Below are 16,173 nucleotides of genomic sequence, written 5' to 3'. Positions count from 1 at the left end.
CTCTGAGAGCAAAGGGGGAGAAGAAGAAGCCGCAGTTTGTGTTGAGGAAAAACATCACTCCCCCGCATCCTGCTCCTGGACTGCGGTGTCTGCAGCACGGACAGACAGCTGGACAGAGCTTCTCTTTGGTTTTAGTTAGTTTTAGCTAGCTGAGGCAGAGGAGTTCCCTGGACCTTTTTTTTCTTTTTTCCTTGGATCTGTTCTAACCTGCTCTGGACTGAAAAACACCCAGCCAAACCCCTGGAGCTCACGCCTGTGGCCCACTGGGGCCTGGGCCTCGGCACTTTCCAGCGCCACAGGGACTGAAAAGAACCTGAGCAGGCCGAGCTACATCACATGAAAAAGACTTTTCTTCCTGGATTTGCCATTTCATCAAACAGAGAGAGGTTTTATTGTTTAATGTTATTCAATTTCTGTTAAATAAACAGTTTTTTCCGCTTCTCTCCAAGGAAATCTCTTTTTCCCAAACCAGATGTGGGGAGGGGCCATTTGAATTTTGTTTTTCTGGGGGAACCCCATTTAGAGGTTCTCTCCCACATTTGCCCTAAACTAGGACACATCTGCATCCTAATTTAAATGGATTTAAAATTTTAATTTAAAGAGATTTTAATTCTGGTGACCACAAGCAGCAATAATACCAATTATATATGTGTTTGTTTCTTATCCAGGAAAATTTCCAATTTATCTTTCATAAATGAAATTTCAGCTTATGAAGATGGTGATAGAATTCATACTTTTGGTTACATTTTACATTGTAACCTAGCACAAGAACTGCCATCCTGTTGTCAGGGTGTTGGTAGCAGTCCAGTTAAACGGTGGCTGCAGTCCTGTTGGAGTGATAGATATGGTTTTATTGAAGCAGTGATTCTCTAGTAAGGTATGGTCTTTCTCTGGGGCTCTGGTTCTCTGGGAATCCAGAGGTAGTGCTTTTGTGGTGTTCCAAATCTCAGGTTATATCCAGGTAGGAATGTTTCATTCCTCCCCCTGGGTGGAGCATCTCACAACGGAATGATGTAATTTTATGAGTCATGAGGTGAGACTTGAGGTCCATCAGTGCAGATAGTCCCCTGAAGGGAGTTATCAGGGATGAGTCATGGAGAGGATAAACAACACTGTCCCACTTAACACCTTATGTAGATGGTAATAGAATACATAATTTTGGTTACACCTTACATTGTAACCTAAAACATTTAGTATCTCAATTATTACATAATGCTTTATTGATGATTTTTTTAGTCCTCTATTCAGAAAGTTTGCCTCATACATAAAGGTTCAGGTTGCTTTTCTTTCTCATGGAAACTTTATTTAATATTATACAAATTCATATCATTAACTATGTACCAACCATCCATTTCCTTCATTGTAAGAGCTATAAAATATTGTTTTTATTTTCTTCTTTTTCTTTCTTTTATTTTCTTCCTTAAATTGAGCAAATGTTTACCTTTACTTGGTTTGCAGTATTGCCTTTATAACCTTTCTTCTATATCTCTAATTCTATAAAGTCCTCATGCTTGTGCAGATTTCCTTAATGGAATCTCAAGGGCCTGGAATGCTGCTTAGTGTTCTCCAATGGATAATGAAGTGTTTAAAATCCAGTTCTGACACAGAGAAGCAGCATCAGGTGTCACCTGCCAGGAAAACTTAGCACTGCATTAAGCCTGGTTTTCTGCCCTTGCATTCTGGCCCCTGGGCAGTATCTGGATTTGCCTTCTCTGCTGCCTTCTGCTCTCTTGCTTCAGCTTTTCTCCTTACAATTTTGCTTTTCTCTTTTACTTAGCTTCTGTGGTGCCCCCAGCTGTGTCCTCTTGTGCCAAGGACTGGGCACACCTGAATTGAACTGCCCAATCTGCATCCTGTGCCAACTCACTTTGTGAAAATTTGAGGCTCTCAACTAATTTTGAAATTAATGAGATTCAGATATGAGGAAGGGTTTTTGTTAAACTTGCATGCCTAAATATAGTTTAAGCATTTTCCCTTTGTCTTTACCTTATCCATACCTCAAAGATTTACTTGGGCATGTCAAGTGTTAAAAATTTGGGAGATACTGAAAGACATGCCCCAGATAAAGAGCTGCTGTGTCAGGCAGCTTTGACACAGCATCCTTGTGTACCAAGTGCTTCCACAGGGTATCAGGTGCTGCCTGTAGCAACAAGTCCCTGTGGCTGTGTGTGAAACAGCAAGGATACAACAGCACTTAATAGATGGTGTTCTGAATATGCAGTTACACTGGAAATTGTCTCCTGTTACACCTCACCAGTTAGCAAAAATGAGCTGACTTAGAAATACCTGGCAGGTTGTACCTGGCTTCAGTCACCATCTCTCCATTAAGAGAGCTGTAAAATTCTCAGCCTGATCATACTTGCATCAGTTCATATCTGCATCCTAGGAAACATCACTGTGATGAACAAGAAGATACAGAGCAGCTGTAACAGCTGGTGGTGGATATAAAACCCAATAACAACAAAAAATGCCAAAACGAAACAAAAAACCATCCTCAAGTCAGTGATTGTCTATCAATGTTTGATTTATTTAGGCTGTGTACAGGCCTGTAGTTTCTGTGAAGCTAAATATTTTCCTTACTGGATTTATGTAAGAAAGGGCAGGGCTGCTCCTTGTAGCCCATATTTAATGATAGACATTGTTAGAATACAAATATATGGTGACTGGCTTCATGAAGCAATATTTTTTTCAAGAGGAAAGAGGTAAATCCAAAGGGAAATGCTTTTCCTTTTCTAGGAAGACACTGCTATGGTTGAAACATGGTTTTAACATGGTTTTAACTCCCTTTTACCTGAAATTAGGCAAGTTCTTTCCTGTGTTATACTAACTAGATTATATGACAGGTACTGAAATAGCTCAGGAGCTGCTTGCTACTCATTTAATTCCTTTCTGCATGCCATCTGAAACCTGCATTCAGTTTATTGTGTCTGTGACATATGGTTCTGGACAGAGTATTCTATTCGCAATATAAGGAAAACTCTAACTCTCTAAAAGTAGCTTTGTCTTTCATATTGTTTGGTTTTGTTACTATTTTTCATGGTCCCAGTCAAGCAACATTGATCAGGCTGTTGTGGGGGGGTTATTTTAAGCTTTCTGTTGTTTTGTGGTTTTCTTTGGGTGTTTTTGTTTTTGTTTTTTTTTTTATTTCCATGAAAACACACATGCTGGACTGCTAGCTTGATATTAAAAAAATATTTGATTCAAATAGTGTAAGTACTTTTTGAATATATTATTACAATCTATTAAAAAAAAGTGGAAACTTGCTTACAGAACGGAGGAAGGATATCTGCCTCCCACCTTTGCTTTCCAAAGGTATGCTCAGACTAGCAATAATCTACAGTGGCTTAAAAGTCATAAACCCACTTGTGCTAAAGAAATGTCATTAGATATTTTAATCTGAAATTCCTATCTTATGGTAATGAGCTGGCATTTTCTTTTAGGATGTAGGAAAGCTACACAACTCAGTCTTCTCTAAGTTCTTCCAGTTTTCCTGTCTGCAGCTGGTCTGATGGAGGCTCCTGAGGTGTGGTTTCAGGATGTCTTTGCCTGACTCAGGCATGGTCAAGCAGCACACAGGAAATTCAGAAATTCCTTCATTCCACTGATGCATATTGACTGAAAGATGCAATCTACAGAGGATGTGTCAGAGCTTGGTCCCTTTGTGCCCTTTTAATAAAGAGACAATGTATAATAGAGAGAAAGCAATACTGACATTCTGCTGGGATCAACCTAAACACAAGAAATTCAAAGCCAGTACTTCAGAATGTGATGAAATTTGGCTGTTTTGGTATGCATGTTGTTTTGGAAATGGTTGTCATTTTGAAGTGTTGAAGAATAATTAATGTCTTCTCCAAGTTGAATCCAACATTAGACTCATTTGAAATTTTAGATTGTCTCTACTCTGTCAATTCTCCTAAGCAATGGATAGTCTTTGTTACTGAAAAAAAAACAAAAAAAAAAGTGAAGGTCTAATTAAAGATGGATCTGTTTACTTTTTTTTTTTGTCTGGTACTTAATAACAAACTGTTAGCAGATTTAACCTTGGAGGCTGGAGATTAGGCCTGATACACTGCTTTGAATATTCACAAGCAATTTTCAAATGCATTTTATTTGTGATAGGCTCAAATCCAAAAGTTAAATTACGAACTTGGAGGAAATCCTTAGCATACAACACAAGCACTTAACATTCTGTTAATATGTGACAACTTTGTACACATATTTATGTGAAATGATGAAATACTATCAAAGAATTGACCAAATCACCCCCTAATTTAAAATCAAAGCTGTCAGTTGAGACAACTGTACTGCTCATTCTATGCTGGCACAATGATGATAACATGCAGATGAGCCACTGCTTCTCTGAGCTGTTCCATCAGCAATCATGGGATGCTTCTCACTTTGGATTGCTTTTCCAATGCCTTAACAAGGGACATTACCTAATGTAATAGTTCTACTTTAAGGGCAGGAAAAGAAACAGAGAGATAAAAATAGTTATGCAGATGGAAACTGTTTCACTTTTCCATATGCTAATAGCAAACTACCAGGCCTCTTAATCATCCCTCTCATTAGTGGCTGCATTTTCAAAATGGTCTCAAAACGATCTTTAAATGTGAATAGCCAGAGAAATATTTGCATAGATAAAATTGAACAAAAATTTGAGGAAAAAAAATTAGATACCAAGTGTTAGTGTTGTCATGGAATAACTGGAATGCAATTTTGAGTGTGCAAACAACTTGCAATTTTTTATCTAAAAAATTACTTTAAATGCTGATCTTTTTGAACAGTATAATGAGAAATATTTTACATTATTTCCTGTTGTTGAAGGTAGCAACTTTCTTAAAATGCTTGAATAAGAATTTTTGTTACTTAGGAAATTTTGAGTATGAGAACAGACTTGTCTTAAGGCTAGGGACTCACTGATGCCAAGGACAGCAAGGTAAAACATAATGATTATAGGTGGAAACTTAATGAAAGCAGTGTAGTATTCAGCAGATTTATTTATAGATGCACAATAAAAGCCTCAGATTCAAATGTCCAATTGTGTATTTTTCTGAGGAACCGAAAGCTGCTCTTCAAACATGGAAAAAAAAAGTAACTCTCCAGCAATGCCCTATATTGCTGATGCTATCGGTGGTCACTGAATACTTTGTTATTCTGTGTTATTTTAGAACTAAGGCCTTGTTTTTTTAGAAATTAAATCAAGATAAATAAAATGTGTTGCACATTATGTGATTTGTTATGAATATAAAATAAGACAGCTCCATTTCTTTGAGATTTTTATAACATGGTTGAATTTCTCAAAATGGACATGATTATCTTCCAAGAGTTATGATATTATGGCAGGTGTCACTGTCAAGTTGTAACCTAAATCCTCCTTAGACTCCCTTTACCATAATATACATTGTTTAGCTTTTGCTTTACTTTGCAAAAAGATTTATATTGAGCCTTCTAAACAGTAAAATCTTCTTAACATAGATCCCATCTTTTCTACATTGTATGTGATAGATTTTGATGGATTCTCTGGAGCACAGTGGAAATAAATCATGTCTACCCAGTGAATACTCACTACATCCCTGATTTATCTTATTTCAGATGGACTTTTTTCTGCTCATATTTTGAAACATTTGTAAAAGGGTTCTGTATTAAGAATGAATTGTTTGGTATTGTAAAAAAAATAAATAAATCTATTATATTACATATTGTGCAGTCTTATATCTATTTCCAAGCCTGTTTCTTGAATAACAATGAAAATGTATACACACTTTAATTATTATTTCTCCCCATTGGACCCAATGGAATTTGCTAGTTCATAGAACTGGTTTTAAAGCTACTTTTCAGCACAGTTCATAATTAGGATGTCAGTTAAGAAAATTAGGAAATTAAGATTTTAACTAAAATAGGAGCCGCTTATGAGAAAATTTGAAGTAAAAGAAATGAAAAAGTATTTAAGATAGAAGCAATGTAGGACTAAGTGTGCTTCGTTAAAGGCAAGCCTATACAGGTCGTGCTTGCAAAGGGAATACAATGTAGCCAACAATTGCCAAGAATAAATGAATGGTTTAAGGATATATATATCATTGCTCTTGTATTAAGTTGTATTTGTAGAAGGAGACAAGGAGGACGGACTATTGTGAAAAGAAAGAACTGTGTCTACACCTGCAAGCAAGGGATCTGAACTGTGTCCAAGAGAACCAGGAGAGCTGCTAACAGGACACAGCTGAAAAGTTCAAGCCTGAGGAAAAGAAAGATTTAATTAAAAAGACCCCAGACCCATTTTAAAAGAAGCACTGAACATGCCCAGAGGGGTGTGGAGCTCATTACCACAGGAGACGAGAGCAGGCGGGGTCAGGCAATGAGTATGTATAGATGTATTGTGTAACCTATACATATGGAATAATTTGGGAATAAATGGGGAATGAGGGGCATGCACAAATTTGGGAGATGACTTTGGCATGTTGCACAGCTGGAATAAAGCATACCCTCCCTAACTTCAAGTAGTTAGAGAGTCTTTTGTCCATGATTTTACTGCTTCACAGTGACTGCAAAAGTTTGGATAAAACAGAACAAAAGTCTGGGATTCATGGCTGGGCAAAGGGATGACAAGCACTAGAACATTTTATTATCCACAAATCCAGCCCCTTCTCAGGAAAACCACAGGCTACGTGGTTAGAAATTGAGGTTCATGAGTTGTTGGAAAAGCATTCCTATTCATTTTAAGTTTAGGAAGCAAACAGACAACACACAAACTGAAATTTGTGTTTATAAAGCCCACAGTAAAGATATGTAGAACTTGCAGATATGCAGCTATTTAAAATAATTTTAACAAAGCTGTTCAAAGTACTGAAATAAATCACTGGTTTCCAATCAACTGCTTGGCTACCTCTTCAATTCAAAGAGTTTCTAAAAGTCTCAATTTTTGCATTTCTAATCTCAGTTACTACCTGTAGATGCTATTTTATTACTACTGTTACCTTCATCCAGGCTTAATTCCTCCTTGTTCATTTTTATTCTTTTTTATAAAACACACACACACACACACACACACACACACACACACACACACACACACATCTTAAAATATATTAATATATCTTGAATATAAATCACTTAATTCTTCTTCCGTTATCCTTTATATTCCCATCTCCTCTTAATTAGTGGTTCCTTATTCTATGACTATTTGAAGAGCCTTTAAAAGTCCCTTTTTAAGAACAAAGTTTCCCACACAATTTGTTGTACAATCTTATGGAACAGCGCTGAAAATTAACACCATAAATGTAATTTTTAGTGTATTATTTAAAATCTGTGTTTTACCAGCAGCTTTTTACTTGAACTCCTTAGCCCTCCTCTAGCATTTTCTTCTTCAAAATTCACTATTTTATTTTTTCCACATTTAGGCTAATCTCAAAAAAGTTTATGTTTTCCTTGTATCTGTCATGCTTTCTTTATAATAACTCTTGTTTGTACTACCACAATCAAATAAATACACCTGATATATTTCATGCACCATGGAGTCTCTCAAGTTTTTCAAGCTGTTTTTCAGGACCTTGTTGAGACCATAATTTGGAAAGAGTAGATTATTCCTGATTTTGGAATTATTTTCCTGTTGCCAGAATCACTTTCATAGGAGCATTTCTCTTTGGGTGGTTAGTTTGGTGATTTGGAGGGTTTGCTTGCTTGGGGTTTTTTTTGTTTGTTTTGGTTTTGGTTTTGTTTTTTTATATAAGGGAAAAAACTGTTGTTTAGGAATTGTATTTAATGTATCAGAATCAATCTGCCAAGAATCAGCAAGTTGTCTTGTGAGTGTAGTGACACAGAGGAACATATTTAGAAGGCATATGGTAGAGAAAGCAGGGTGTTCTGCACCTTGGGAGATCTCTTCCTATTTTCCTGCAGTACTTCACTGAGTAGAGCCCTCATATGGGGCTCTCTTGAATGTGTATTAATTGAATAAGAGATGATTTCCTAATGATGAATTCTATGCTCATTTAGTTTCTTTCTTGTTTACAAAAATAACATCCTTGAACAGTCGGTATACAGTAATTGCTGGTCTCCCCCAAGAGAATTAAATAATGTGTTTTTGTTATCCACTATGCAGTTGCTTTGTGCATAACATACAACCTCTAGCTGAAGCAAAGCAAAGAAAAAGAGAGAAGACATTATATAGGTATATGTTCTCTCTATATACATAAATAGAGAAGATATAATTAAGATATGACATAGAATAAATGTGTGTGGTTATCCCCGAGTGCCTGGTGCCTTGTTTTCAAGCACACTGAATCAATGCAAGTGCATTGACCTGCACACAAGGGCAAAATGCCTCTTTTTGCAGGGTCTTCTCTAGTGCAGTTACAAATGACCAAATGAGCTATTTAGGCTGGTGTGTTTCAAATGCCAGCAGTATCTGCAGCATCACAGGGCTGAGCATGGCCTGCAAGTGCTTTCTGAGGAGCCTGACTAATTAGTGCATGCTGAGCTTCGTGCTGCTAGAGCTGAACTCCTGATACCCAGGCTAAATATAATCCTACAAGCCCCTCCAAGGATACAGTAGTGTAGAGGTGTATTTTGAAAGGTACAAAATTCAGAGTAAATGCACTACTTCTGTCTTCTTATTATACCCACTACTTGCAGACTTTTTGATATCTGTATCTTTGGGAATGCCTCAAAAGCTGCTTTCTATTTCAGTGCTGTATATGGGTTTTTCATATTCACTTATGTCTAAAGAACAAAGTAAAATGATTGTCTCACTGAAAGATCTCTAGGGATACTGACATCCCACACGCATTCTGCTAAGTTTCCAAAGTTTGGTTTTTACTGTATTTAGTTCTTATTTTTGGCAAGCATATTGGAATTACAGCCTCCTATGCAGCCCTTTTTAGGAATCTTACTTGCTACCATAATCTGAGTTTCATTGATAAAAAGTGGCTTGAAGGCCAACTTTATATTTAAACCACTTTGTATTTAAACCTACTTTGTTCATTGCATTTTTGTTGATTTGATATACCAGAGTTTTCAAAGCTTTCCCCTGACTGTCTAACAGCATGGTGTCCAGACTGCCTCCTATGGATTTTAGTTTTCTATTATTTTTATTTCATTGTCTTTTGAACTGCTATAGCCTACTCATTTAAAAATAATTTGGCTCCTGAATTCCAGTGTTGCAAAGTACCACTTAGTTTGGTATCACAAAACATGTCAAATTTATTTATATTAAGTTTTTGTTCTCCAGCAAGTCAATCATACTTACAGGAATTATTTCAGAAAGTTACTTAAGGCAAAGTCAAGAATAGTCTTTTCTCTTCTATGCTTCAGACCAAGCTGTTGCAAGATGCAATTGTTTATTACTTTCAAAATTGTTTTTCCAATTTAAGCTGTGATATATTTGGTATGATAGTTGTCCTAGAAAACTTTGTTAGAGGTTGTTCTAATCTCTGAGAAAACCAGCAAAAATCTCAACTGTACAAGTATTCAACTTGGATCATGTTGTAGTGTAGTTTGGACATATCTAGATTCTGACTGACATGTACAATATTGTTTAATTAGAAATCACTCTAAATTGGCCCAAGGAAGGCCATCTTATTGTAAGAGTTATCTCTCAGGTGCACAGAACCAGAAATTTCATGGACCAGTCCAGTGCCCATAGAATGAAAGAAAAAAAGGCAGCGTTGTTGGGGTGGGGAGGACAGCTGCACTTCTCATGTCACATTGATACTGAACCATAATCAGACACTGGAACGTGGTGTGATCTCCAAAATATTGCACTGCTGGATTGTGAACATATGGGCATTAACAGAGTCATTGCCATGAGCAGTGCAAAGTGCTGCAGGTAACATTAATAAACAATAATAATAAATAATAAAAATAAATATAATATATATTACATTATATAATTATAATTATGATTATAATTATAATTATATAATTCCCATATGCTTACATGGACCCTGATTTTCTTCAGAAACCTGTTTATGTATTTGTTTTATTTATTTATATATTTTATATATTTATTTATTTATTCAGATGCTGAAGGGTTCAGTCTGCTGCCTTGGAAAGAGCTTAGATTGATGTAGTGATAAAGGTACACAGATATTGAGTAAAGAAATTATAAACTTATGTTCCTATAGTTATAAGTAAGAATATGCCTAGAGTAAGATATTATATTAGGTAAAATCATTTGAAGTTTAAGCTGTAATAGTGTGACTTATAGAGTAGGTTAGAGATCCAGAAACTATAACAGAAGTGTGCATGAGTATGTGACCTGTCAGCTTAGTGCCTGAGAGAGAGATGCAGCAAAGGTGATAGGTCAATAAGTGAAAACAAGCTTCGTGTCAGCTGCCTATTGGGCTAAAATGTTATATATTGCTGCGTGAAGAAGATACTCCTGACTTCCTCGAGCTATGGCTGACTTGCTGCTTCTATAAATCTCACACCTCGAGACTGATATCTTATCTGGCTACTTGAGCAATAAATCATCTCAAAGCAAGGTGGTCCCATCCCTTGTTTTTCATCTCGACACCTTATTTCTATTTTTAGATTTTTTTTGGTGTGTGTCTGTGGATTAGGGGTTTTTTGTAATGGTGTAAAACCTGTACATTTGCTCCTGATTTACACTGGCAAGAAATGTCCAAAGTTACCATGGTGAGAGATAAAATGCAAAGCAGTACTTTGAATTTGCTGTGTAACAACATCAAGTATGGGTATTACTCAGTTGCTTTTGCCACATATGAGAATAAATTTACAAAGTTAATACCTTGATTAGTATGACTACCCAGAGCTGCTGTTCTGCTTCCAGTGACAGACTCTTGTTCTGACTGGTTCATTCACAGCTCTTCAAAGTGGCTCTGAAGACAGTTTTGTCACAATGTTTAAGATTTCACTGAAATGCCCATGTCTGGAAAAGTGATTCATAGGAATTGTTGAAGTGACCTTATGGTTGGCTTATGTGGAATCACTACAAAATGTCCCTAGGCAATAAGGGGGAGGTCACACAAAAAAAATTCATCAAGGTTTCACACCCTCTCTGAGCTTCCCCTATCACTGCTTGAGAACTGAGCATACCCGTGCCTTTGACCTCTCTAATAAGATATCTAGTTTGAAAAACTAAGGACCTTAGAGGATCTAAGACAACCTCTAGTATGAAAGCTGTAGCCTCAAAAATATAACAACCTGGGGATGTTTTCATTTCCATCTAGTACTTCATTAGATAAAAATTAGAAAGTGTTTTGAATTTCTCTTTAAATGTAGTAGAGACCTGGTTGGTAAAAAGATTGAATAATCATGTATATTGCATGTTGTACAGTTTTTGAACACTTAGTGCTTTGTATGATGGGTCTTGATGTTGCTGTTCCTGATCTGAATGTGGATTTTGCTATTAATTTCTGTAGGGATTGTCTTGGGTGCTTGTGTGCTTCCACTACTTCACCTGTAAACCTGGCATATTAATATTGTCCAAACTTGCAAGAATGAGATCTCTTCCAGATCATAGCTGTTTGTAAACTATCAAGTCTGAGCACAAAATGGGATGGATGGAGAGAATGAAAGATAACTCTCCACACTGAAATATTTTCGAGAGATCCTTGAATGCAAAGTGGTAAATATTGACAGTGTTCCTAGAGGTTTTTGCTGTGTATAGCTTCTTGAAAGGGATTATTCCACAGTAAGTTTTGTGATTGGTTTGAGTTTTATTTTTTTTCCTATTCTGGCATTCTGAATTTTCCCAGGATTATCATAATGTCCTCTAGGCCTGAGTTGCAGCACAGGTCCCTTGCCATCTTGACTGGCCCTCAGCCCATCTCCATGCTGTACCCTTTAAGCAACAATACTCTCTGCAGAGGATAATGCAGCTTTTTAAAAACACTCTCAACTCAGCAAAACTGGTTTATTCAGATTTGGCGATTGCAGCTAAACAGAAACATCACTCAGTGAAATTTCTACCTTTTAGCATCTGGAAACTGAGGCAGATCCCAGGTAAAGCAAGTATTTATTCCATGAAACATTTGGTCTGCATCCTCCAAATTAGAAAGGATTAGTTAGGGGCAAAATGTGCTACAGAACAGGTACTTATGCTTCCTGCAGCAATGGGGGACATCTCCTCACTAGGATTGTGGTTTCAGGGTAGCAGGCAAAGACTGGGACACAAGCACATTTGGCCATGCAAGAAAGTGGAAGACAATGAAGAGTTGTGTTTTCTCTGTTCTCAGGGAAGGCTTGAGTGAATAACACTCTACATTTGATGAAAGCAGTTTCATCTCCCTTTCTAGAACACCAATTAAAGGATGAATGTAAATTGTTTTACAGCCAGATGAAAACTTCTGTTCTCCAGTTCTTTCTTAAAAAAATATGCCTGAAATGCAGTTTGATTATTGTTTAAATCCACTGATAGTACTTTTCTTTAAATTCTTTCTATTGAGTTGTCCCCTTGTTGTCCCCTCACCTTGTCAAAGTGGTGGCAATAAACTTTTCTGAGAAAGTTAAGTCGTTCCAGCTGAAGAAAAATCCAGCTAAAACTATTTTAATCTTAAAACTTGCACACAGTTATACCAGATCCAAGACTGATATTCAAAGCTGAATGGCTTTAAAAAGAAAAGTTTTGTCTTTTTTTTTTTCATCAAAAGCTTCTAACCTAACAGTTTTAGAATCCTCAGATATTTTTATAGCAGTATTTCAGAATATAAAAATTTAGGAAACCAACTCTCTGTCCAAGAAAGATTAGAAAGGAAGACCAAATCCTGCAATCAACTGATGCAGAAAAATGCCACTCCATTAATTTAATAACAGGTTTCTGCAATCTGCTTTCGGGGCTGAATCTTACACAAACATCATGAAGGAGATTTAGACAGAGTGACATAATCTTGGTGCACATTTTTTGCTGTCTTTTAAGTGTTTTACTATCCTCACCCTATGCAATCACTCATTCTGCCTTGCCCTGCCTTCCTATTAAAGGATGTGGATGCTGTTGCTATTTCTTAGCTAAGTGCCAATGTAGCTAAAATCAAGGAATTAAAAAACCACTATCTATATAGCTGTTAAACTAATTTATTCCACCACTTTGAAGGAAATAGGGCAGCTTTTTGTGATGATTTCATGATTTGATAAGAGGACTTCAGCTCTCAATCCATTGTAATTCTAGGTGCTGTATTTTGTTCCAGTCCCCACTGAGTTGCTTCCAACTGTCAGCAATCAAAGCACTTGGGGATGTTTTGCACAATCTTTTACTTGCCTTTTCTTTTTTTTTTTTTTTTTTAATCTGTAATTTGATTTCACATTAAAAGATTTTCTTCAATATACACTTAAGATCTACTGATCTCAAACTACACCAAAGATTTTTGTTTAAAGATATAGCAGGTCCTTGACTCATAAAATACTGCCTGGATCAGGAACTGAGGTAAGGTCTTACCTATAGTGTCTTTAACCCTGTGAAGAAGCATGTAGTGAGTTACTGAATGAAAAAATTTATGCTCCAACATCTAAAATTCAACAGAATTATGCAAACCAAGAAAAGATTATTTGCCCCTCCAATTTGCTCTTCTCTTACAGTTAAGGGACAGTCATGCTTGTATCAAGTGTTACTTGTTTCCTGAGCAACTTATTGGAGTCATTTTCTGTATAATACTGAGAAATTAATGTTTATAAAGGGCCAAGAGCAGTATAACTGGATGGTCTTACAAAATTGCTTTTGTCAATAAATTTACCAGTTTGGATTCTTTTGGATACACAGTAGCTGAAGCTGATGCAAATCCCAGAAAACTGTGGCTATGAAAAAGTGAATTCCATTGCCCATGAAAAGCAGAATCAAGACACTTGCATGAATATTTTTTTTGATGTATGTGATGTAACAGGTTTCTTTATGCTGACATGCTGATTACTAATGGGATAGTGTATGCTGCATGAACTGTGATAATCTATATCTGAAGAACTACAGTGAAAGTGAAGAGACCAAAATAAAGTATATGTAAACCTTGTTCAGGAAATTTCTACAAGAGTTGACTATATTGTGTTGTCTTTAACATGAGTTTATAGCTTTACAGGATTTGAAAAATGAAATCATGCATCAGAATAGTTTATTATTAACATTCTTCTCTCAATTAGAGAATTAAATGTTATCTGATACATAGAAACAACTTTCACCTGCATATTGCTGATACTGCTTCATCTTATACAAATGCTAAAAAAATCAGGAAACAGCACTTTGACAGACCATAACAGCCTGTTGAGGCGCAGTGAAAATATTTTTTTAAGTGGGATTTTGCATATATTAGTCACACTATTTGTGATACAATGCTACTGTTCTTGGGCTACCGTCAATCAGCATCTCTTCTGTCTCTACTGACTTGAGTGACTGGATATCTTGAGAACCTATCTTGAAACTCTTACTCCATCTGAAAGTTTATTTTACATAATGAACACATTTACAGCAACCCATTTGAAAACCTTTTAGAGTTCTTAGTACATGGTCTGGGATATTACTCGTGGTGACAGGAAAATAATGCTGTAGTCAAGAGCTGACAAGATGAACAAGTATGATGTTACTTTATTGCCCATTTCTTGCATAGTATCACATGCTGCTCAGCAAGGACTGTGGACCATACTTCAGGAGTATTTCAGTTTTGAGGGATATTTTTTTTTCCATCTTGAAAGCTGAGAATCAAAATTCTCGGCAACTGCTGTTTAAAATAGGACCATCTTTGCTAGCTTCTCTGTGAGATTACAGTACTTGTAGTCTAATTGAGATATTTTTAGAACCAGAAGTGCCATATCCAGCTGGGAATCAGGTTGTTTGCCCATTGTAAGACACCCAAAATCTTATCAATCCTTAAACATGTCACATGAACAGTTCTGCATTTTGCCAATATGTGTGTGTGTAATACAGTTATTTCCTCTACTTTTCAATCAAACACACAGACACAAGTGAGAAAAAGAGGGAAACAATTTTTTTGACAAGTTGCTTAAAATAAATGGGAGATTTTGAAGGTGATGAGAAATTTTAACTAGCAGAGATAGACCACAACCCCGTGGTCAGAGAAAAAGTGGTATTGTCAAAAGTGTATAGCAAAGCATGAACACATTTGTAAAAGAAGAAGTGTTGTATGGCTTTGTACACTGTCAATATATAATGATGAAACTCCTACCCTATAGGCACACAGAGCCTACAGTGTTGGTAAGACAACATTACTGCTATAGACACGTTTAGACAGCAGTGTATTTACAGATAGTAAAAATAATGAGTTATGCAGGTCAGCACAAACATGGCTCAATAGAGCCTTCAAATTTCCAAAATCTAAGGATATATATTAATTTTCCAAACATCATGCACCATGATAACCACTTACGTTGATTTTGTTTGAGATATGTTCTATTCCTTTTTTGCTAGGATAGCCAGACTGAGAGTAGGTTTCACTACACATGGCACAGGGGTACTCTGGGCCTGGAACAAGTGTTCTCTGACTATCAGCACATACACCAGACCAGAAATATTTTGGCATTGCTTGAATTCTTCTTAATATGTAAATCAAAAATTCCTGTCAGTCCAGCACCACATATTACCAGCCTTCAGCATCAGGTTCACATTGATATCTCGTCATATTCAGATGTGGTAAATGATACATTTCTGTGGTGTAAATGGCAATTAATAGCAGAGACTCAGTAACAGATCAAGAGTGTCAGATGTGGTCCCAAGCTAGCACTTGCAGGTGAATTTCACAGTCCAGGATTAAAGTGTTTTATCTTGAGATCTCTGTCTTATATCATGGCAGAAAGTGAAAAAAAAAAAAGTGCCTATTTTATATCTAAAGTCAAATGATTCACTGCACAGCATATCCACCATCTTCCTTTCAGGGCTATATTTCAAGAGGTTTGGCAGGGAAACAGCCTGGCTGTGTGAGAACAGAAACCTCCGCTGGTGAACAGGGAGAGTGGCTCTGTACAATCAGCCATGGAACGAAAAGCTGAAAAATGGGGTGAGGGCCGTGGGTGTTTTGATTTTAAAAATGCTTAAACGTTCTTTACTTAGTTGTTTGTGGTTTTTGTTTTTTTTTTTCTATTGAATACATAGTTGAGAAGTTTATCACCCACACAATCTTGTCTCAGCGGGAATAGTGTGTTTTCTCACTTTGTGCAATTCCAATTCTTACAAACGGGAAAAGGTAGTGAAAATGTCTTGACGAATTGCCCCCAGTCCCC

Source organism: Poecile atricapillus, chromosome 13, assembly GCF_030490865.1.
Source record: "Poecile atricapillus isolate bPoeAtr1 chromosome 13, bPoeAtr1.hap1, whole genome shotgun sequence".
Classification (NCBI taxonomy): Eukaryota; Metazoa; Chordata; class Aves; order Passeriformes; family Paridae; genus Poecile; species Poecile atricapillus.
Note: the sequence above shows the minus strand (reverse complement) of the source record.